A 26,096-nucleotide genomic window follows, 5' to 3' on the forward strand; every position below is an offset into this window, starting at 1 on the left:
CCTCTTCCTGGATTCCCCTCCTTCATCTGTCCACTTCCAGCCCATTCTTCATGTTGCAGTTGGCCGGACATGTGCATTGCATAAAGTCTCATGAATTTCTTCAGTCGATTCTCATTTCACTCAAATAAGATCCCAATCTCTCACCAGTTTATGAGGCCACGCAGTGTGGCAGGCCGTGCTGGCTGCTCTCTCCTGGTCTGGCTGGAGCAGCTGGTCCTCATGCCCTGTCCCCAACCTCCCAGCCTTCAGGCCACTGAGCAGAGATGACTTCAGAGCCTTCACACATGCTGCTTCCTCACCTGGGCTGCTTTTCCCAACCAGCCTCACTGCATCACTGACTCTTTCTCATCTGTCAGATGGACCTACCCTGAAAATCTTATCTAAGTTAGTCTCCTCTTTAGAATTTTTTTTAAAAAGTGTTGTTATTTATTTACTCTTTTACTTCCTTCTTCCCCTTTATCACCTCTGAAAACCCAGTATGCTTATTATAAGGACTTGGGAAATATCAGTTGAATAAATGAACGTGACAGAAGAGTGTATATTCTGTCTTTAGATGTATATGAAAGTATATCTAGTAACTAATATATAGAGCTATAGATAGATTTACCCAGAAGTAGTTAGATGCTTTAAAGTTAGGTTTGATCTAAAGAGATTAAAATAAGCTATAAGGCTTGAAGTTTCTAACAGTTAAACAATCATCTTTAATATGAAGGCCTGTTTTAAGTGTTTTAAAGTCAGTATGCTTTTTCATTGTTCTTATACTGAAAATGGACATGTATATGTTGTCAATTTGGAACCTACTCAAGTTCCAGAGTTCTGTTTTACTTTGTATAATAAAATTTTTCATATGAGGGTTGATAAAAGACTCAAGTGCTTTTTTCTTTTTTTTGTGACAAAGAGAGACAGAGAGAGGACCAGACAGGGCCAGACAGACAGGAAAGGAGAGAGATGAGAAACATCAAGTCTTCGTTGTGGCACCTTAGTTGTTCATTGACTGCTTTCTCATATGTACCTTGACTGGGGGGGGGGGGGCTACAGCAGAGCAAGTGACCCCTTGCTGAAGCCAGCAACTTTGGGCTCAAGCCAGCGACATTGGGCTTCAAGCCAGCAACCTTAGGCTTCAAACCAGCGACCTTTGGCTCAAGCCAGTGACCATGGGGTCATGTCTATGATCCCATGCTCAAGCCAGCAATCCTGCGCTCAAGCTGGTTACCCCATACTCAAACTGGATGAACCTGTGCTCAAGGCAGCATCCTTGGAGTTTTGAACCTGGGTCCTCTATGTCCCAGTCCGACAGTCTATCCACGGTGCCACCACCTGGTCAGGCAAGACTCAAGTTTTTATATTTCAAATTGCTAATACTAAGTTTTATGGAGTTCAAAGAACAAAAGTAAATGAGTTAAGTTCCTTCCAAATATTTTTAAATGAAGTAGAAAATTTACATGACCAAATAAATTTGTAAGATTTAAGATACTCTTGAAATAGACTGAATTACTTTGCCAAGTTCAGTGTGCTTCCAAATTTATTGTTGTTGTGTGAAATATTTGTTTGACATCTACAACGTACTAGAACAGGGAGTTAATGACCCCTGGCATAAATATCAGGGTGTGGAACATGGAACCAGCTGCCTCATATCCATTCTTTGTCCCTTTTTCCATGTTTATCTAGCATTGGTCCTGGCCCCACTAACTCAATTTGCTATTACTGTGCCTACATCTTCTGTATTTCCATTCTGGGTTTTTGTTGATGCTTTTAATGTAGTTACAGTGTCATATTAGAACATATAGAATTCAAAAATAGGAATATTTTTATATACAGCCAGGCATCTTAAATTGCACATAACATTTGTCTTTTGAATATCAGGCCAAAATAATTTGGAATCGTTCTATGCAGTGGTAGAATTATATTTAGGCATTTTTACATTTTGTCTCAAATTGTGTTGTGGTAAAGAGTAATAAACACATACTCAAGATGTTTTTGGGTAATGAAAGAAAATTGAAAGCTACTTTCTAGATTTCTTACTACTGTGTTGTTCCCCTCACCATGTAATGTTGAGGTAGATTTCTATTAGATTTTGTACTTTATATTCCTGGAAAATTAATAGCCTAAATATGAAAACCTTTTAAAAGGCTTTTTAAAAGCCTAAATAGCTTATTTCTTTTTTTATGCATTTCCCCATCTTTCCATTTTTCACCTTTTAAATGTCTACATTTCTAAAGATTCTATTCATTTTAAAGGTTTTTTTCATTGACTTGAGGGGGGGAGAAGGGAAAGAGAGAGAGAGCATCAACTTGTCATTTCACTTAGTTGAGCACTTATTGGTTGCTCCTCATATGTGCCCAGGGATCGAACCTGAGACCTTGGGGTGCAACAATGATACTCTATCCACTGAGCTAGATGGACAGAGCCTAATGATTCTATTCTTAATGTATTTCTCTTTCCCTCCCCCTCATTTCCTATTATCTGGTTATTAACCCATACAGTTGACTAAAATATTAAGTTTCAACTTTTTTTTGTATTTTTTTTTTCTTCTGAAGCTGGAAACGGGGAGAGACAGCCAGACAGACCCCCGTATGCACCCGACCGGGATCCACCCAGCACACCCACCAGGGGCGACGCTCTGCCCACCAGGGGGCGATGCTCTGCCCCTCCGGGGCGTCGCTCTGCCACGACCAGAGCCACTCTAGCGCCTGGGGCAGAGGCCAAGGAGCCATCCCCAGCACCCGGGCCATCTTTGCTCCAATGGAGCCTTGGCTGCGGGAGGGGAAGAGAGAGACAGAGAGGAAGGACGAGGGGGTGGAGGAGCAAATGGACGCTTCTCCTGTGTGCCTTGGCCGGGAATCGAACCCGGGTCCCCCGCACGCCAGGCCGACGCTCTACCGCTGAGCCAACCGGCCAGGGCTAAGTTTCAACTTTTAACCTTTCTTTTAATCCCTGTCTTAGATTTCAGCTACCCACTCAACATTACCAGTTAGGCATTTTGCTAGCCCTTTGAGCAAATCAAATTTTAATTTCCCCTCAAGTTTTGTCATGTGCCATCTTTCTCCTAGTCATGTTTGTCTGAAACTGTGTTTTTGTCTTCTGTATCTTATTTTTCTGACCTTTTCAGTCAATCACTGTCCTCTCTTTTTACATCTGCCACATCCCCTCTCCAAGCCAAGACTTGTCATTCATTATAAAGTAACCAATTTCCTTCATTCTCTTTCTATCAGAAAGCAGGTAAAGAGAATATAAGACTGTTTGTAGATATGTAATATACTACGTGATTGGCAGGTGGCATACTGTAAAAATTCCTATACCATGGCAGGGTATATGCATATGTAAAATGTCATCAAGCAACCTACTTAAAATAACAACAGCTTACTGTATGTATGTTATTTCTCACATTGAAAAGTTTAGGTTCACACAAATTGCATTCTGCGACCATAATACAAATATACATTAGAAAGGAAAAAAGTATTTAAAAAAAAAACTCAATAAATTTTAAAGTTTAAACCACATATAGAGCAAGGAGGGCATAAAAATAGAAATGAAAAAAATAGAACGGAAGGATAACTACATTTCCAAACCTGTAAGATAGAAGTAAAGCCGTGATCAGAGCGGAACTTCTTAGAACATAAAAATACATATTAAAATTTTAAAAAAGGCATAACATTGATGAGTTAAACATTCAACTTAAGACAATAGGTCCAGAGCAACAAAATAAAACTATAAAAAATAGAAGGGAAGAAAGTAATAAAACTCAAGAGGACTGAAATAGAAAACAATAAGGAGGCCAACCAGGTAAAAAGTTAGTTTTAATACAATTTTCAGGTTTCTGTTGAGATGAATCAAGGGAAAAACCCAGAAATAAATAATATAAATAAAAAGAAGCCAAAAGTTCGTATGTGCAGAAGTTTAAAAGAGAAGCGCTACACATATCAGGACGACTGGCATAAAAAAAAATAATAAAAAAGCAAAAGTTCTTTTTTCTTTGTAAGAATAAAGAGTAGCCCTGGCTGGTTGGCTCAGTGTGTGGAGTGTTGGCCCAGCACATGCAGATGTCCTAAGTCAGTTCCCGGCCAGAGTACACACAAGAAGCAACCATCTGCTTCTCTTTCCCTCCCTCTTTTCCTTTTCTCCCTCTTCCCCTCTCCCATAGACTGTGGCTTAATTGGTCCAATCATCGGCCCCAGGAGCTGAGGCTAGCTCAGTTGGTCTGAGCATCAGCCTCAGGCACTGAGGATAGTTTGATTGACTCAAGCATTGGCCCCAGACACAGGTTGCCAGATGGATCCTGGTCAGGGCACATGTGGGAATCTGTCTATCTCCCCTCCTCTCACTTGAAAAAAGAAAAAGAAAGAAAGAAAGAAAAAAAACGAATGAAGAACAATCAGAACTCTCTTTCTTACTTTACTAGTGGGAGTACAATTTTGTACAACTGCTTTAAAAAACTGTTGAGAAGTATATACTAAAGTTGAGTGTTAGCCGACTCTCTGACCTCTCAATTATACTCCTAAGTCTAAGTCTCAGAGAAATGAAGGTGTATGTTTACCACAAATTATGAACAAGAATATTCATAGTACTCTTTGCATATAAGCTTCAAGCCTAGAGACAATCAAAATATCTGTCCAAATAGAATGAATAAATACATTCATGTAATGCAGTGGTTTTCAACCTTTTACACTTGGGTATCGTTGAAAATAGAATTATTTCGGGACTACTAAAACAGAAATCTTTCTGAGCTGAAGTGAATTTGACTAAAATTATTGGGTCTATAATCTTCATACAGCATCAAGGTGGTAAACTCTTTGCGGATGGGCACAAAATTTCTGTTGCGCTGTTATGTAGACCCAAGATTCAAAAACACTGATGTAATGATTTGCATTTATTCCATTTTCATACAGTGGAATACTTCGTGGAAATAAAGATGAATAAACTACTGCTATATAACAACTTGGATGACTCATAGACATAATTTTAAAGGCGAGAAACCAGACACACACTACTCCATGATTCCATTCATATAAAGTTTAATTTTAGGCAAAACTAATCTGTGATGATCAAAGTCAGAATAGTTACCTCTGGAATGGGATCACTGGAAAGGGGCAAAAGGTACTCTTCTGGGTCCTAGAAATGTTCAATGTGGTAATTACACTGGTGTATATATAACAAGCAGTATGCTTAAGATCATAACAGATGATTATATGTATGTTATTTCTCAATTAAAATTTTACAAAATATAACAAAAAGCACAAGATGAAAAGGATGAGAATATTATGAATAATTTTATACTAATATCTTGGAAAATTTTATTGTATGGAAACAGTTTTAGAATAGTATGTTACCAATGCAGACTAAAAAAAAAAAAGGTAGAATGATTTCATAAACATCAGAGAGTTTAATAAATTGTTGAAAGCCTTCCCACAATGAAAATACCAGAACATATACATAATTTGAAAGCTATGCCAGAAAATGCAAAGAGTGAACACTCCAATTCATTTAATGAGTCCAGTATAATCTTGATATTAAAACCAGACAATTATGTAAAAAAAAAATTAGGTCAATTTTACAAATGATTTTACATTTTAAAATTTAAACAAAATATTAACAAACTAATTTCACTATATTAAAAGAAAGTTTTATACTATGATTTAAATGATTTGAACACAAAATGCAAGGTGGGCTCAATCTCAGAAATTAGTTAAATTTACCATGTTAGCAGTTCAAAGGAGATAAATTATGTGTATCTCAAGTTAAAGAAAAAAATTAAATTCAACATACTTTTATGATTAAAAACAACAATAAAAACAACTGGGAATAGGCAGGAATTTTCTTACCCTAATAAAAACTATTAATTTGACTTTATATTGACTTTAGGCCCTGGCCAGTTGCTCAGTGGCTAGAGCATTGGCCCAGCATATGGACATTCTGGGTTTGATTCCCAGTCAGGGCACATAGGAGAAATGACCATCTGTTTCTCCATCCCTCCCCCTCTTGCTTCTCTCTCTGTCTCCCTCTTCCCCTCCTGCAGCCATGGCTCAATGGGTTCCAGTGTGGCCCAGGGCGCTGAGGATAGCTCTGTTGGATTGCATTGGTCTCAGGCACTAAAAATAGCTTGGCACTCGAGCATTGGCCCATGATGGCGTTCCCAGGTGGATCCCAGTCAGCGCACATCAGGAGTCTGCTTCACTATCTCCCTTGCTCTCATTTAAAAAAAAATTAAGCGTCATAATTAGTGAAAAAATTTTAATAAAATTATTTTATAACAAAAACACTAGGAAGGCCTGCTGTTTGCTCTAACCGATGATATAACATAAAAAATTTTTTTAGGTTTAATATTTAATATATTGTGTTGACATAGTTTCAAGTGTCCCACTCAATAGAGCACCCTGTACACACCACAGCATGTCCCCCGTGCCCCAGGCAAAGTCTCTTTCCACCCCCATTTCCCCCGTTATTCCCCCACCTCCATCCCTCCTTTCCCTCTGCTATTGCTACCCTGTTGTCTGTATATGTGATATATATATATATGGGCTAATCCCTTCACCTTCTTTGATCCCATTCCCGTTTTCCCTTTTCACTGACAGCTGTCCATTTGTTCCCTGTGACTTTGCCTCTGTTTCTATTTTGTTCCTCAGTTTCTTGTGTTCATTAGGTTCCACATGTAAGTGAGATTATATATTATTTGTATTTTTCTGCCTGGTTTATTTCACTTAGCATAATAACTTCCAGGTTCATCCATGCCTCAGCAGTTTTGGAAAGGGAGAACAAAGTGAGAGATATCACACATCCTGATATCAAGCTATACTACAAGACCATTGCAATAAAAATTATTTTAAGTATTAAGAAGAGGTAGCAATGAAATTGAATAGCAACAAATTAAACTGTCATTTTGAGGTCTTATGTTTGTATGGACCAATACTGAAAGAATCAAAAGACAAATTATTATAATGAATAAAACTTTAGCAAAGTTGTTAGTTACCAAATCACTTTGCCTACGTCAATTAGATTTTTATTCGACAACAAGGAAAAAAAAAAGGAAACACAAGCTTTAAAATAATCCCATTTATAGTAGACACAAAAATTTTATAAGAGGCTTCTGGTAAAGATGGTTTCATAGGTAAATGTAATACTTGGAGCCTCACACCACCACATCAAAATTACAACTAAACTACAGAACAACCATCATTCAGTACCTCTTGGAATCTATCTAGACAGAAATTCTATAACTCAGGATAGGTAGAAGAAGCCAAACAGAAACTGGTGGGAAGGATGGATATGCAGAATTGGCTGGTCCCACAGACGTGTTTGGCAGTTAAAAATTGGGAAGGCTATCTCGGTTGCAGAGGGCTCCTCCCTAAGAGCAAGGGGCCTCAACCCCACACCATGTCAGAGATCCAGTGCCAGAAAGAGAAGTCCTCATAACTTCTGGCTGTGAAAAATGGCAGGGATTGTGGCTGAGTGAGACAGGGGGCTGCTGGAGCTCTACACCTTTCTCTTCAAGGGTCAGCTCACAGATGGACTCAGACTCACCCCACTCTGAGATACAGCACTGGGGCAAGAGCTCCAAAGGTGCCCCAGACATCTGGGGAGGAATTGAATTGTCTGGCATTAAGGTGAAGCTGGAGGGACAACTTTCTCCTAGGTGGAAGTGCTAGGCAATGTTTCCTTCTCTCAGTCCTACCCCCACAGAGCCATGGCAGGCAGCATATCTGAGTTTTCATCAATCTGTCTAACACTATTCACCCCACCCTAGTAATTCTCTGAACCCCACCCGTTCCAACTTTTGGGCCCACCCAAGCCATTTTCCAGTGGCTTTTCCATACAAATGGTCTATCTTGGTTCATGCTGCCTACTTTCCTAAAATCTGTCAGACAAGTAGCATCTGGACTCAGTGTGTCCTAAACTTCTTGCTAAGTGGCCCCAGGCCAGGCACTAGTGGCAGCTGGCTTTGGTTCACAAGTTGGCCTTTCTCAGGCACCTCCAAGCCCAGAACTAGTAGATCATTTTGTAGCTCATGACAGGGCACAGGAAGAACTGACCTTCACCTGTACCTTCCAGAGCCAGCATACTCAGTGGTCAGCTTTAGACCATGCTGAAACATCATTCAACTGCCTCCATGAGCAGCACACTTAAGGGGTGGACTTGGCAGGTACCTGAGCCTTGCTGTAGTGGTTTCTGCTCTGTGAGTCTGTTAGTGCATAGCTGATTCTTTACGGTGATCATGGCCAGTCCTGTTTTCTCACCCTTTCTCCCAGGCAGTAAATTACTCCTATTGACATGCCAACAACAATCAAGGCTTAACCACAACAGGAAGGTGCACACAGCACACAGGGTGCTCCAGCCCAGCTCAGGGTACCTTGAGGCTAATACTACTGTTCCCTGCAGGACACCTACTACATAAAGCCACTCTACCAAGACTGGGAGATATAGCAGCTCTACCTAATATATAGAAACAAACCAGTGAGGCAGCCAAAATGGGGAGACAAAGAAACATGTTTCAAATGAAAGAACAAAACAAACTCCAGGAAAAACCACTAAAGAAAATGGAGACAAGCAATCTACCAGGTGGAAGTTTACAACACTGGTTATAAGAATGCTCAATGAACTTAGGGGAAGATTGAGGAACTTAAAACTTCAACAAAGAGATAGTAAACATAAAAATGGTGATAGAAAACACAAAAGCCTGACCTGTAGTGGTACAGTGAGTAAAGCGTTGACCTGGAACGCTGGTTTGAAACCCTGGGCCTGCCCGGTCAAGGCACATATGGGAGTTGATGCTTCCTGCTCCTCCCCCCTTCTCTCTCTCTAAAAATATGAATAAATAAAGAAATCAGAAATGAACCAGTCAGAAATTAGGAATACATTAACTGAAATGAAGAATACATTATAGGGAATCAACAGTAGAGTAGTGAAGTAGAGGATCAAATCAGTGGTTTGGAAGATAAGGAAACAAAACACCCAATCAGAACAGTAAAAAGAGAAAAGAATCCCCCCAAATTATGATAATATATGGAGCCTCTGGTACAACTTCAAATGTATCAATATTCACATCATGGAGGTGCCAGAAAGAGAAGAGAGAGCAGGAACTGAAAACCTATTTGAAAAAATAATGACAGAAAACTTCCCTAACCTGGTGAAAGAAATAAATATATAAGCCCAGGAAATGCAGAGAGTCCCAAACTAGATGAATGCAAAGAGGCCCACACCAAGATGTATTATAATTAAAATGCCAAAGGTTAAAGACAGAATCTTGCCCTGGCCGGTTGGCTCAGTGGTAGAGCGTCGGCCTGGCGTGCAGGAGTCCCGGGTTTGATTCCCGGCCAGGGCACACAGGAGAAGCGTCCATCTGCTTCTCCAACCCTCCCCCTCTCCTTCCTCTCTGTCTCTCTCTTCCCCTCCTGCAGCCGAGGCTCCATTGGAGCAAAGATGGCCCGGACGCTGAGGATGGCTCTGTGGCCTCTGCCTCAGGCGCTAGAGTGGTTCTGGATGCAACACAGTGATGCCCCAGATGGGCAGATCATCGCCCCCTGGTGGGCGTGCCGGGTGGATCCCGGTCAGGCGCATGCGGAAGTCTGTCTGACTGCCTCCCCACTTCCAACTTCAGAAAAATGCAAAAAAAAAAAAGACAGGATCTTAAAAGTAACAAGAGAAAAGTAGTTACCTACAAGGGAGCTCCCAATAAAACTGTCATGATTTTTTAATAGAAGCTCTGCTGACCATAAAGGATTGACACAAAACATTAAAAGTGATAAAAAGCAAGGACCTCCAACCTAGATTACTGTACCCAGGAAAGTGCTCATTTGGAATGCAAGGACAGATAAAGAACTTCTCAAACAAGAAAAAGCTCAAGGAGGTCATTGCCATCAAATCAGTATTACAAGAAATGTTAAAATGTCATCTTTTAGAAGAAAAAGAAGAGTAAAAAATATAAAACTATGCATAACAAAGTGCCAATAAATATATATCTATTAACAATTTCTTATGTCAATTCTTGTATGTCAGGGCACATACAAGAATCAACCAAAGAATGCATGAATAAGTGGAAAAATAAATCGACATTTCTCTCTCACTCTCTCTTGCTCACTCTTTCTTCCTTTTCTCTCTCTCTCAAATTAATAGAAAAGACAATTTTAAAAAATGTAATTACTTTAAATGCAAATGATTAAATTGCTTCAATCAAAAGACATGCAGTAGTTGAAGGAATAGCAAATCAGGACCTTTACGTATGCTGTCTACAAGAGACTCACTTCAGATGGGAAGTCACACGTAGAAATTAAAGGTATGAAAAAAGATTTTCACAAAAATAGAAACAACCAAAAAGCTGGGTTAACAACACTTATACTAGACAAATATACTTTAAAACAAAGGCTATACAAGAGACACAAACGGACCCAATAATTCCATTTCTGAGTATCCGAAGAAAGTCAAAACACTAAATCTAAAGGGTATATTCATCCATATATTTATTGCAGCATTATTTAGAATAGCCAAGATATGGAAACAACCTAAGTGTTTATCAGTAGATGAATAAAGAAGTGGTGCATATATACAAGGTAATATGATTCAGCCATAAGAAGAAATCTTGTCATCTGAAAAAAACATGGATGAAGCTATTCTAGAGGGTATTATGCAGAGTGAAATAAGTCAGACAGAGAAAGACAAATTTCATGTGATTTCACTTATATGTGGAAGCTCAAAAACAAAATAAATAAGCAGAACATCAATATACTTAGATGCAGAGAACATTTTGGGGGTTGTCAGATAAGAAAGGAGACTGTAGAGATGGGTGATAAAGGGGAAGAGATTAAAAAGCACAAATTGTTAGTTAACAGATTATCCATGGGGATGTAAAGTACAGGAAAGAAAATACAATCAGTAATATTATAATATCTATATGTGGTATCAGATGGGTAATAGATTATTGGGGTGATCACTTCATAAGCTACATATATATATATATATATATATGAATGTCTAATTATTTGGTTGTACACCTGAAACTAATATAACATTGTTTATCAACTGTATTTGAAAAATGAAAAAATTATTTTGAAAAATATAAGATGTTCAGGACATTTACAGAGAAAATGATAAAACATGATTGAAAGATATTTTTTATTAAATTTATTGGGGTGACATGGGTTAATAAAATTATTGAGAGAGGTTTTTAAAGACCTGAATAAATGATCAGCTCTAACATGTTCATGAATAGAAGAATAAGTACTGTAAAGTTGTTAATTTTCCCTAATTTGATCTATACATTCATAGCCACTCCAATGAAAATATCAACAGGTTTTAAAATGTAATATATATATATATTATATTAAATATATATTATATTAAATATATATTATATTAAATATATATATAATACATATATATTTTCACATTGATGTGTGTGAGAGAGAGAGAAAGGGGGAAGGGATAGGAAGAGAGAAACAGAAGCATCAACATTTTTTTTCTTAGTTCCATTTACTTGTATATTCATTGATTGCTTCTCATACGTGCCCTGCAACCTCTGCACACAAAGAAGACACATTATTCACTGAGTTGCCTAATCAGGGACTTGTTAAAAATTTTTATTTTTGCAACTTGACAAGCAGATTCAAAAATGTGAATGGAAGAATGAAAGGTCAAGGATAGTAAAAATTCCCTGGAAGAAAAAGTTGGAAAAAAGGATTTCTCCTATTATACAATCATTTTATAATAAATCTGCAGTAACTAGGATGGTATTGTTAGTCCACAGAACAAAAAAGAGGTTCTCTAAGATATATCAAACATAAAATCTCAGTATAAAATAAAATTGTCTTTGCATATAAAGGGGGAATGGATGGATTATTCAATTCATTATTCATATGTAAAAAATAAAAATAATATTGAATTCCAACTAATGTGGTATGAAAATGCATATAAAAATGCACAAACCATATACAGTGGTACCTTGAGATATGAATTTAATTCATTCTGTAACTGAGCTCGTAAGTCAGTCAACTCGTATATCAAACTGCCGACACTGGACCCGTGCGCCAAAGCGCCAACTAGCAGCAGCTTTCCGAATCATGACTCATATCTCAGAATTTCACTTGGATCTCGAACAAAAATATGGACTAAGTCGCAACTCGTATCTTAAAAAATTCATATGTTGGTCTGTTTGTATCTCAAGGTACCACTGTATATTTTTTTGTTTTTGAGAGAAAGAGAGACAGGAAGGGAGAGAGAATGAAAAGCATCAACTTGTAGTCGCTTTCACTTCCGTTGTACATTGACTGCTTCTCATACATCCCTTGACCTGTGCCAAGCCAGTATCCCCTGGCTCGAGCCAGCAACCAAGGGCTTTTTATGCCAGTTACCTTTGGGATCATGTGGATGACCCCTTGCTCAAGCCAGGGACCCCACACTGATGATCCCATGCTCAGAGCCAGCGACCTTGGGATTTCAAACCTGCAACCTCAGCGTTTCAGGTCTATGCTTTATCTACTGCACCACCATTCAGGCACAAACCATAAGTCTTTTAGAAAAAAATATAAAGATTATTTTTATTACCTTAGGTTAGACAAAGATTTTTGAAATAAGACCTAGAGAGTATAAATCACAAATAAAATGGTTGATATATTCATCTACATTATAAACAATCATTTCTGTTTACCAAAACTTACTGTAAGTAAGAGAAAATAAAAGCTACAAGATGATAAAACATATTTATGAGACATATATCAGGAGAAGTTATTTTTTCCTAAATATGTAGGAAACAACCACAATCAAGAAGTAAACAAACCATCAAATAATAAAATGGGAAATTAAGATGAACAGGCATTTCACAAACAGGAAATGTGATGGTCCAGTAAACATGAAAATATTTATTTTTATTTGTAATTTGGAAAATGCAAATTCAGACAGTAATGCATCATCTGGGACTACATAGGAAGCCAGTTGGGCATACAAGTGTTTAATAATTACTCCTTATATAATACCTATGTTATAAGTACTCTGTAAGCATTTACTGTTTAACATGAAAAGCAAAGATATTCAGAACCATAAGTATACAATCAATATCACTCATTAAAAGAAGATACTGTCAATATTAAACTAATACAATTAATACAAAATAATGTTTTAGAAATTCTACCTGTATATTCATACCTGCAAAAAGGTTTGTGAGCCTGAAACCTGTTCTTATTTGTTACAAGTAGGTTTATGAAATGTTGTAGTCATGAAGACTTCTTAGTATCTCATAAGACATTTTTCCTTTGTGAAATTAGAAGAGCAATATTCATACATTATAGTTAAGGTGGTACATATCTCATACTTTGGGGTACATTAGCCTGTAGCATTAGCTTTTTATTCTTTGTATCCTTTGTCTGGAACTTCAATTTGAGGTAACAGATTTATTAATGTCTTGCTATGTAGAAGGCATTAGGCTATCAGGTTTGTAAAGAGGACGGGTGTAGTTATTTGAATAAACGTATGTCTTTCTTCCCAGTATAGTGCCCCTGAGGGCTTACTGTTTACTAGGGAAGAATTAATATATAAGAATAAAGAGAATATGAAGCAGAGTAGAACATGTGCCATAGCAGATGTACTAGTGAAGTACCAAAGTGGTACAGAGGAAATAGCAAATGGTTGGGGAGGAGTTAGCTTTGCAGATACCTATGTGAGGAGCAAACAAATTGGAGAGAGCTTCCAAGGCTGAAGTCCTTCCGCAGGAACATGCCTGTCAGGCTTAAGGGCTGGGTCCAGCATGGCTGGAGCAAAGACCTGGGCAGAGGAGAGATGGCAAGGCTTGGCTTGGTATTTATTCTCCATGTTTCTCAGGAGAGTTCCTGACACATCATGTGTTCCTAGTAAACACCGGTAAATAATTGAAACCTGGTGATTAAAACAAATGGAAAAAGAAACAAAGAAGAAAACATTTCTCTGAGAATAAATAATGACCCTGTTTCTTAGAACTGCACATAAATAGAGCATAAGACTCCTCATAAGTATGCCATATACTATGCAGTTCACATCATAAAGAGATTGAGAGGCAGGTGAAATCCTGTGAAAATTCCCATATCAAGGCAAAAAAAAATATTTTGTTGAATTAAATATTGTATTACTTAAGCAAGCCTTCAACTGATGCCGAAAAAGTTTTTGTTATGCAGAGATTGACATTATAGGTTTGGCTGAGTTTGAGCACATGCAGCATACTATTGTGTAAGAAAACATTGTACTTAGCAAAGAAAAAAAGAAAGATTAGTTCAAATAATAGTTGACAGAATCATCTGTGTGATCTTAACTAGTGTTCCCTAAGTCAGTTTCTTCCTGGTTAGAATGAGCATAATTCATATGTCATCTACTCTATAGGGTTATTGTGAAGAGCAGATGATATATGTATAGATGAAAACTCTTGGTAAAACAGGAAGCACATATGTTGTGTATGGTGCATCATTTATATGACATATACATGTAAGTTTCACATAATTACAAAGATAATGTTTTTCAGTTAATTTATTGTAATTTAGAAAAATTTCATATAATGAAGGATTATGGGTTATTTAGTCAAAATGCACCTTAATAAGTCAATATACATCCACAAATTTGATGAAATAGAAAAGCATCATTAAATAATCAAACAAATCTAGGGACAATGAAAAACCAAGGAACAAAGAGACTGTAAAGACTGTAAAGATAAAAATATTACTTTGTTTGCTTTGAGGTTAGAGATAGTGTCAGGAAACAATAAATAGAAAAGGTAGGAAAACATAAATAGATGAGTGTATAGGTGGGACAAGGTATTACAGAGAGGAAATGGAAATGTTCACCATTTTGGATTGCAACGTATCATGGAAAGCAGGGAAGCAAAAAAATTGAGGAAATACTATTTAAGAAAATTAAAGATTGTAAATGAAAGTCTAGGTAAGTATATACCAAAATAAGATATTTTTTTTCTCCTAAGCTCAAGGAAAAAGTGAATAGTTTTAGGGACAGTTCATTTTAAAGGACTATTATTTGCCTAAAACCCACTGGCAATGTTCTCTATGGATATTTACCTTCCAGGGAAAGAGTGTTAATATTCTTGTTATTGTTTTTATTTTTAGACAGGATTTTTAATTTAGGTTCATAATCTTTTGATTTATTTATTTATTTACTTTTGAGAGAGAGAGAGAGAGAGAGAGAGAGAGAGGAAGAGAGAGGGTGAGAAGCATCAACTCATAGTTGCTTTCACTTTCATTTGTACAATGAGTTTTTCATATGCCCCTTGACCAGTTCTTCTCATACTGGCCATGCCAGTGTCCACTTGCTCAAGCCAGCGACTTTGGGCTTTCCATTGCCAGGGACCTTTGGGCTCAAGCTGGTAAGCTTTGGGATTCATTGTATGGATGATCCGCCGCTCAAGCCAGTGACCCCCACGCTAACAATCTTATGCTCAGAGCCAGTGACCTTGAGGTTTCTAACCAGCGACCTTAGCATTCAGGGTTGACATTTTATCTGGTCAGGCAGAATAGAATACATTTTAAAAATTACTAATAAGGCCCTGGCTGGTTGGTTCAGTAGTAGAGTGTCGGCCCAGTGTGTGAAAGTCCTGGGTTCAATCCCCGGCCAGGGCACACAGGAGAAGCGCCCATCTGCTTCTCCACCCCTCCCCCTCTCCTTTCTTTCTACCTCTCTCTTCCCCTCCCACAGCCAAGGCTCCATTGGAGCAGAGTTGGCCTGGGCACTGAGGATGGCTCCATGGCCTCTGCCTCAGGTGCTAGAATGGCTGATGTTAGCATACTCATCTAAAAATAAATCTAAGAATTGTATTGAATATTTTATATTTACAAGTTTGGTTTACAGTAAGAGCAAAAATGGGCTGTAATAAAAGCTCTATTTTGATAAAGAAGTGATCAGAAATAGTAATATTTAATTACGAATACTGACCCAATGTTTAATATAAAGATCAATCCTTTAAAAAAGTAAGATAGAGAACCGAAGAAAGAAAAGAGAAAGGGTAAGTGGAAGGAAGGGTGGGAGGGGGACTAAGTGACCAAATCAGATAGCTGAAAACTTGCAGGAAGCCCCTCAGCTTACTGTCTAGCAGGACTGGAAAACTGAAGTCCTTTTGATGGAAGGCAGGTACTTTTTTTTTTTTTTCTCTCTTTTTTTTTTTTTTTTTTGTATTTTTCTGAAGCTGGAAACGGGGAGACACAGTCAGACAGACTCCCGCATGCCCCCGACCGGGATCCACCCGGCACGCCCACCAGGGGGCGATGCTCTGCCCCACTGGGGCGTTGCTCTGTCGCGACCAGAGCCACTCTAGCGCCTGGGGCAGAGGCCAAGGAGCCATCCCCAGAACCCGGGCCATCTTTGCTCCAATGGAGCCTTGGCTGCGGGAGGGGAAGAGAGAGACAGAGAGGGGGGTGGAGAAGCAAATGGGCTCTTCTCCTATGTGCCCTGGCCGGGAATCGAACCCAGGTCCCCCGCACGCCAGGCCAACGCTCTACCGCTGAGCCAACCGGCCAGGGCCGGAAGGCAGGTACTTTTAGCACCATAATTGGGTCTGGATTGAAGTTATTTTTCTATACCAAATTTAAATCATTCCAAAACAGACAGGTTACACTGTTTCAATTAATTTGTGTCTAGCTTGTTCATTCATTCAACAATTATCGAGGTTCAAACCCGTGACAGGCATTGTGAACCGGCACTGGGCCCACAACACCAAATGCAGATATTTCATGTTTCTCTTGACAAAGAATTAAACCTTTAAGAATCGAATATGCCCTCGAATAGCAAATCAGATGCACGTGAAGATGCTGAGGTATTAGCAAGACTGAAAATGGGAATATCTCAGATGCTTAGTAAGGATATTCAACACTGAATTCCAAAATATAATTTAAAAGAATGACTGACTTATCACCTGGACTTCTGAAGAACACCTTAAAAAAACAGTGCTTGTTTTGTACAAATTCTATTAAAAATGTTAAATTTGATATTGTCAGCCTTTTCTTAGCACTTGTCCCCTCAGAGCAGAAGCCCTGTTGGTATTGTTTTCAGGTTATATTTTTATATGGAAACTACTAAGTCTATAATACATGTTATTAATAACTTTGAAGGCATTTTTTTGGTTCATATTTTTATCTTTCTGGGATAATCTGAACGGGGACTAGAAGGTCTTACTTGGTTGTGTGATGCAGATTGTAGGTATGTTTGGTGGTAACCATCTGGTTCCCTTCAATACATTTTTCTGAAAACATTTACTCTTGGGTATGCTTATAAAAAGCCCAAATCAATTCAACTCTGAATAGTTCATATATTCCTTCACAAAGGCTCCCTGTCAGGCAGTGTGCTGGGTACTGGAACTGAAGAGAGAAAGAGACATTGTTTCTTAAATGACAGGAAACCTCGGAATGTAATGTGAATAAATGCTTTGCATATAATAGAGTGAATTCTATGCTGAAAGTACAGTGAGAAATGCGAACCCCTAAAGAAGGCAGCAAAACTAGCAAGAAGTCACAAGAACTAGCAATGGGGATGTGGCACATAGAGGTGATCCTGGGATCCAGGGACAACAGGAGTCGCAAGAAGTTTGAAGCACAAGGGACAGCCAACCTGGCAAGTTAGCAGTTCCTTCTTGTAAATGTGGGTGAATTCATGGTGGCCGGAATTCCTTTTTTTATTTATTTTTAAATTTTTTCTTAAGTGAAAAGCAGGGAGGCAGAGTGACAGATTCCTGCATACACCCCAACCAGGATCGACCTGGCAAGCCCCTTACCTGGCAATGCTCTGCCCATATAGGGACATTGCTCCATTGCTTGGCAACCGAGTTATTTTAGGGCCTGAGACAAGTCCATGGAGCCATCCTCTGCGCCCGAGGCTAACTTGCTCCAACCGAGCCATGGCTTCAGGAGAGAAAGAGAAAGATGCAGGGAGAGAACAGAGAAGGGGAGGGGTGAAGAAGCAGGTGGTCGCTTCTGTGTGCCCTGACGATAATTGAGCCCAGGACATCTGTAAGCCTATGTTCTACCACTGAGCCAACCTCCAGGTCTGGCAGGTGGAATTCTAAGCTTGCTAGAACTTTCTGTGACTCGGGCAAGGATACCTCATCTCTCTGGGTCTCACTTTTATTGTCTGATGAGGGAACTGACATAAATGAACTCATTTATCCCTTTCAGTTCTTTTTTTCCCCAAATAGCCTTGCTTTTCTTCATGTCAATTTTAATGTAAATATATAAATCCTCTTTTTTATTTAGAAATTTAATTTAATTTAATGGGGTGACTGATGAATAAGAGCACATAGGTTTCAGGTAAACATTTCTATAGAATTTGAACTGTTGATTGTGTTGTGTGCCCATCACCCAAAATCAAATAAGTAACTCACTTATCCCTTTCAATTCTAAAAGTCCATGGCACTCTATAAGCTGGTACTAGAAACTTTGAAAACATATAAGGAGTATGGAGTCATTTTGTTCTGTTTCCTAAAAAGATATTTTTTTGGAACAATAAATGAGAATTTAAAAAATCCAAATAATTTTCTTAAATCAAGGGCTGAAAATAACCTTATCCCTTAAACATGCATATAACATTGTACCACACAGTACGTTTTGTAATAGGTAAAGTCAAAGAAACACACCTCTATCAAAAACACACACACACACACAACAAACAAACAAACAAAAAACTTAGTGTTTTGAAGAGTACAGCAACAAGAATAATAAAGCGAACACCCCAGGGTTGCATAGGTGTAATTGCTGGCAAGTTTTCTGGAGCAGGTGAGGGAGGTTTTAGAAGCAATGTGAGGAAGAGAAGACTGGTCTGACATGCATTAGTACATAAGCTGCTCAAGTAGAAGGAATGGATGGGAGGAGGCAGAACCCCAAATGAAAATAGGGAGGAGTCGCCCTGGCTGGTTGGCTCAGCGGTAGAGTGTCGGCCTGGCGTGCGGGGGACCCGGGTTCGATTCCCGGGCAGGGCACATAGGAGAAGCGCCCATTTGCTTCTCCACCCCCCCCCTCCTTCCTCTCTGTCTCTCTCTTCCCCTCCCGCAGCCGAGGCTCCATTGGAGCAAAGATGGCCCGGGCGCTGGGGATGGCTCCTTGGCCTCTACCCCGGGCGCTAGAGTGGTTCTGGTCGCGGCAGAGCGACGCCCTGGAGGGGCAGAGCATCGCCCCCTGGTGGGCAGAGCGTCGCCCCTGGTGGGCGTGCCGGGTGGATCCCGGTCGGGCGCATGCAAGAGTCTGACTGTCTCTCCCCGATTCCAGCTTCAGAAAAATACAAAAAAAAAAAAAAAAAAAAAAAAAAAAAAAAAAGAAAGAAAAGAAAATAGGAGAGACAAAAAAGAACTGTTGGGAGTAGGAGCATGTGAGGTGAGGGATCTCAATAGAGATCAGAGTGGTCAAGGACAAGGTAATTCGGGCACATACGGGGTAACTGAGACTGCCCAAATTGGAGTACATTCTGTAGATCAGATGTGAAACTGCCAGGAGCATAAAGGAATTCTTCTGACAAAGGGTAGCTGGAAGGATAGATTAGGAGTATAAAGGAGAATGACCAGACTCCGCGGGAGCCTTCATCTAAAGAGAAGTGGGAGGAAAGAAAGGCTTTGATTTTTACCATGAGCAGGTATGAATCATTCACATATTAATTTATTGCATGTAAATAATTATGTTATGGATCACAACTGAGATAAGATGGCTCAGACAGAGCCCTTTGCCCACCCTGAAGGAGCTTACGGTTATTTAGGAGATAAATCAGTTATATTCAAATAATTCTGATGTAACATATACTAAGTTGTAAGAACATCACAAGGAAACTTTATGCCTTAATATCAACTAAAAATTCCTCTCTATGATTTTCTTTCGATATTTATGACAAGCCTCTAATAAATGGTACCGGTATTCGTGAAGAGTTAAAAAAAAATCTTATCTATATTCTCAATTTGCTTTTAGGTAAAAGTTATTTACTTAAGAAAATATTTCTTAATGGAGTCTAAATATTTTTCTCACTCACAGAACTTTCTCTAGGTTTATGTTGGGTTTGTAAATCATGTAATCAATTTTTAGGATTGAATCTCTGTGGGTGGGCATATTATGCAGTTTAATGGTGTTGCAACATTCTACCTAATGTTCCTATGCCTTCATTTCTCTAATTATATATCCCCAATATTTACCAGCTATAGGTCCTTATCTTGCCAAAGGTGAAACAGAAGGGAGATTTCACTTCTTAAGATGAAAAGAATCAGTATGTGGAAAATGAACCCTAACTTTGTATAAGGTAGAAATTTTAAAATCTTCCATTCCTCCTTGGATTTATGTTTATAAAAGACTCATTATTTAAACTCCTGTTTCTCCACTTCCAATTTTGTAGCTTTCTTGAATGATATGAACATTTATAAAACAGTCTAGGAAGTTAACTTCAACCTACTGTGAATCATAAATTTCTTCAGACTAAGAACTAACACAATATTGTAGTAGCTGTGGGTAACTAGAAACAAATCTCTTGTCCTAACGCGAAAAGAATTAGCACACGTTTCGGTGATGTTTTGATTTTTCCTTACTGCAGCATCAGTTTAGTCTGTATTCCTCAGCCTCTTCCAATGCACTGCTTTCTGGCACTGTGTAAAGTCGTAGAGAGGTTGGCAGGCAGAAATGGACAAGTCTGCTGGTAGTACCTAAGGAATGAAGCTGATGGATATCCATTGGATAGTCAGTAAACAAAATGTATCGAGTGCCCTTTATGAAGAACCACACAATAGGAGATTGATTCAGGTAGATTTTCTATGGCACAGAAATAGACAGCAACCGAACCCATAACATCAAATGAAATCATCTAGATGAAGTTATCTTATCTGGAGGCCTGTGTAGTGGAAGACATAAGCCAGGATCCTTGGAAGAGACTCCAGAATCTGAATCGAGAGAAGTCAGAGTAGAGATGAACAAGTAAGCCTAAGAAATAATCTCTCTCCATCGGAAACTTTGGCTTCAGTTCAGTTTTTCATGTTAGATGTCAAAGTCAAGTACAAGAAAAGGCAAATGTTGAAGAAAATTTTCTTAGAAGACAATTTTAAACTAAAAAAATAAAATGATTCTTCATGAACTTTAAGGTAATAAATTTTCCCCATGAAATTTGTTTGATGTAATTCATGGAAATTACTTCATCTTTGACACTGTGTATTTTTGGATGAATACTAGTAGATTTATTTTTGAGACTCAGTTATTTCCTTATTTTTGACTACTGATGGTTCCTTTGAAAAGAAATGATTTTTTATGTTGTTTTATCTACTATACAAATAGAACCCAAGAAAAGATAAAATAAGATGGTTCAACATTTTCACCTTCAATTTTAAAATTAATAGTAGCTTAAATTTGTGTTTTCATGGAGTTTTGAATTTTATTTGTAAAAATAAATATGATTAAATATTTTTTCTTTTTTTATACAATATAGGCCTGTGAGGAATTTGACATTAAAAGGAAAAAAAATTGCAACAAATATTTTTTTCTTTTTTTATACAATATAGGCCTGTGAGGAATTTGACATTAAAAGGAAAAAAAAATTGCAACTTGTGTTACTGCTTCATTTCTTAAAAACAGCTTTTGCCCTACCTAATTTGAAATGTTTTATATGCTCTTTCTTTCTTCCCATCCTTCTAACTCGGTCACCAACTTTCGATATCCTTTATGTTATTAATTTTAAAACTTTATTTAATAAGTACTGTTTACCCTTTGTTTATTGTAATAAAACCAAATTAGTGGGGTCTAATTTAGAGAAATTTTGATATGTTTGAAAGTCCACATAGAGTGAGAACTAATCTTTGATAAGCAACTATATTGTGTTAGACAGTTTGTATAATATTCCATTCTAGTCCTGTAATAACCTGTCAAGTGAGGAGTAATAAAGGTAGTTATTATTTAATGCAGGCATGCTACATGGTAGTCATAGTATTAAGCACTTTTGTATAGTTCTCACATCAATTCTAATATGTAAGCTTTATTATTAATTTACAGAGAAAGAAACTATGACTCAGTCATTAAATTATTTGTCAGACAACTAGATGATGAAGCCACTAAATACAACTAATTGCAGAAAGAGAATCCTAAAGTTGCTTTCCTACTAAGACTGCTGGGTATATTTGGAATAGACATTTTGCAGCATTATTGTACAATATCCTAATTATAGGAGGTCCTGACCAAGTTTGGGATTGACAGTTCTTTGATAGCCCTGCCTAAGTTTGGGATTGGTGACATTACAAGGAGTGTGGTAATTTTTGCTGAAGCCAGTGGAACATTCTGGAAAAATGTCTCTGTATGTACCTTCATGCTTTGATTCTCCAAACATATAGCCAAGATAGATAAGATAGAAAGATAGAAAACCAAATGGACTTACTCAAGTTCAAAACAATTCTCCATGTTTGAGATTCAGAAACCAAATTTATAAACCAAGTGGTTATCAAGCCTGAAGGCAGGGATCTGTTGGATTCTATTTCCGAAATAATAAGTGGTAACTAGGACTTAATCTCTATGGGACAAAGTCGGACCCTCTACTTAAAGCAGGTTCTGGCAAAAAACTTCATTAGAGAGACTGAAGGGATAAAGTTCTGTTGATCAATATCTGGGAGTTGGACTTTTTAGCTGCAGAGTTAAAGGTGTAAGAAGAGATATAGTTTTAGGATTTAAAACTGAATAAGCCATATGCCAGCTCTGTGATTCAGCTCTGTCTCTTATATGCCTACATCACAGCAGATACACAGGAAATGCCCCTGTGAGACCTAGCCTGGTTTACTAGCCTGGGATGGCTAATTAGAAGTGATAGCAAAACTACTGGAAAGGAAGGAATGAGCACACAGAAAAAAACCTTTCACTGCAAATGAACTTCAAAACCAAGATTCCGCAATATGGGAATGAATCCAATGCTAGGCAAATAAGCAAACAAAACCTAACCACTATGAGACCAAGATTCCACTCCCGAAAAAAAAAAAATTTATAAAATAGTCTGACAAATACTTTGAAATAAGTATGTTTAGAAACTCAGAAACATAAATGAAGGTATTATTTCCACTAAAAAGAGTGACAAATTATAAAGCAAACCCAAGTATAAATTAAAGAAGAATACTTGTATATTTAAAATTAAAAATGTTAGCTCTGGCCAGTTGGTTCAGTGAGTAGAACATCTCTGGTTCAATTTCCATTCAGGGCACACAAGAGAAGTAACCATTTGCTTCTCTCCCACTGCTCTTCCCCGTTATCTCCCTATTCCCCTTCCACAGCCAGTGGCTCTATTGGTTCAAGCATCTGCCAGGGTGCTAAGGAAAGCATGGTTGGTCCACGGGCATCAGCCTCAGGTGCTATAAATAGCTCGATTGATTCGAGTATTGGCTCTAGAGGGGGTTGCCAGGTTTATCCCAGTCAGGGCACTTGCAGGAGTCTGTCTCACTATCTTTCCTCCTTTTACTTAAAAAAAAAAAAAATTAAAAATCTTAAAAATGAAAAATAGTTACTGAAATAAAAGCTTTGAAAGGATAAACTCTAGACTGGACACCACTGAAGAGAAAAGTCAATGGTTTGTTAACACTGTGGAGAAGATCACCTAGAGCAGAACATAGAGGAAAAATTAATTTATAAAAGATGCTTGAGAAAGCAGTTACAATGCATGGAAGATATACCAAAAGAATCCAATCTATATCCAATTGGTATTCCAGTAGAAGTTAATGCAGAGTGTGTGTAAGATACATAAAAGCTGTAGAAATTATTGCTGAAAATTTTTAGGAGAGACATATATGAGCTCTCAGATTGAAGTTCTTTCAGTGTCAAGTAGGACAAATAAGCATCAAATTATGGTTGGAAACATGGCAATAAAACTGCAGGACACCAAGAGCAAAGAGAAAATCTTGAAGTAGACAAGATGATTTTGGAGAGACGATTCTACTGTATGGGATCTCGGTCAAGGATCTGGGACTGGGAAGCCTTGGGTGAAGGTGGCTGGAAACAGTTCCTTCAGTGGTATTAAGCTATTCTCATCCCATCCCTGGCATTCTCACAACCAAAGTACTGCACAGCTCTAAGGAGAGCCTTCTTTCAAAATGTACCAAAATGCAATTGTAAATTTACCTGCAAATGAACAGAGTATAAACTTTGTTAAAATCCAGTGGGTGGGAGACAGGATAGAATACTGACCTTGGTGATGGTATTCACAATCTGCATGACTTGGGACAGGTCACTTAATCTGTAAATGACAGTAATCCTCCTTTGTTTACTCTCAGCTTTGTTACATGTGAGGTTTACGCATATGAGTTCTTTATATGCTATAAGCAGAGAATTGTAGGAAATTATTGTTAATTTATTATAGTAATAGAGGGAAACTATGGTTCCTGGCCTCTTAGAGTTTATACATTAGGTTTGTAACAAAAACTCTAAAAAAATTTAAACATGTTAGCAAAGCTACTTATAACAACTAAGCAGAAATTATTTTTGGTGCACACTAAGTGTGTGTGTGTGTGTGGTGGGGTATAACATGAACAGAGGGGATGGGGTTAACAGGTTAAGTATAATGGTAAAAAATAATCACCAAAACTAAGTGTTATAAATTAGCAATTTATTTCCACTTCCTATTATGAAAATGTTTAAGTATACACCTAGATTCAATCATTATTTACATTTCATCATATTTATTTTTTTATAAATGGCTACTTTATTTTCTGGATCTTGAAAGTTAGTACAAACATCATGCCATTTTACCCCTAAAGATTCAATATGCATCTCCTAACAGGACGTTTGCCCACATAACCACAATACCATTATCAAATCTAACAAGGTGAATAGTATTTCCCCAGTGTCACCTAATAACTACCTGATATTCAGATTTTCCCAATCTCTTTAAAAACCTACTTATAGCTGATTTCTCTATAAACCAGGATCGTACGTTGTCCACACATTTATGGCTTAAGTCTTTTTAGTCTTTTTCATCTGAGAACAATCTCTCTACTTCCCCCTGCCCCATATCATTGACTTTTTAAGACAACAAGCCAAGAATATTCTGGGTTTGTGTAGTTCTTTTTTTCTCAAAGTAATACATGTACCTCTAATATTGCTTTACCTGAAAAGATTTGATTAGGTTTAGGGATACATTTTATATAAGAATACTTCATATTGTACCATATTTTGAGACACATAAGGTCAGGTTGTTCCATTATTAGTGAAAGTAAGGTACATAGTCTGGTTATACTGATTACTATCAGATAAATCTACTGTAGAGACACTCCTCTCTCTTTGTAGTTATCAAAGGATGAAAATTGAGTATCTCAGAACCTCTCTCCTATTAATTATAGCATGCATTAATGATTATCCTGTATCATTTTATTTGGCATCGCAAATAGTGAATTTCTAATTCTGTTATCCCTTCTACTGACAGTGTTCAATAAAGAAAAGCATCCTCTCATCAAATAGGCATGTGCTACACTTCCCCTTAAAAAGCTTAGTTCTTCTATTTCTTTAATTACCAATTTTCAGAACAAGAAATTCATGTTACAATCACTTCCAGTGGTGGCAACTGAGATTTTTTTCATTTTCTGTTTTTGAGGATTACTATGGATTCATTGATTTTCTTTTCCTCAGTGTTTTGTTTTATTTTGTATTTTAAAGCAATTTACAAGTACAAAGTTTTTTTCTTTTTTCTTTTTAATTTCTTGAAACAAAATGTGAAGCTAAGTCTTAATGGGATATAGATTGAATGGAGGGTGGTGGGGGTTAGTCAGAATAATGTTTGTCATTTAAGTATACATTATTAAAGATCCTAATCATTTTTTTTATGAGATGCTCTTTTCTGAAAGTCTCCTTAACCAGAGTATAACTGAAAACAAGAATGTCAAAAAGGCACATTTAAATTGTTCTCAAAATCAATCAAAAATAATGAGGTGCTAGGAAAAAGTTGTATCCTTGATAATTACATCTATCAGTATCAGAAAACAAAAGAGAACAATCAGGAAATGACAACCCCACTCCCAAGTAGCACATTAAAAAAGGCTAATGAAAAAAAGACTCTTTTAAAAATTGTGCCAAATTAGCATTTCAAGTCAATTGACAACTTAAGTGTTGATAAAGGCCAATCTGGGTCCCAAACAATGGAAGTTCTGTTTCTACTTTTATCTGCTTTTAAAAGAAATG

At 37.7% G+C, this 26,096-nt stretch overlaps 1 protein-coding gene across 6 annotated transcripts in view; it reads left to right on the top strand.

The window, feature by feature from the left end:
* The window catches only part of ZNF521 (zinc finger protein 521), a 317,050-nt gene that overhangs the window by 151,068 nt on the left and 139,886 nt on the right, over positions 1-26,096 (top strand). The gene's annotated exons all lie outside the window — the stretch shown is intronic.

This window comes from Saccopteryx leptura, chromosome 11 (assembly GCF_036850995.1).
Source record: "Saccopteryx leptura isolate mSacLep1 chromosome 11, mSacLep1_pri_phased_curated, whole genome shotgun sequence".
Classification (NCBI taxonomy): Eukaryota; Metazoa; Chordata; class Mammalia; order Chiroptera; family Emballonuridae; genus Saccopteryx; species Saccopteryx leptura.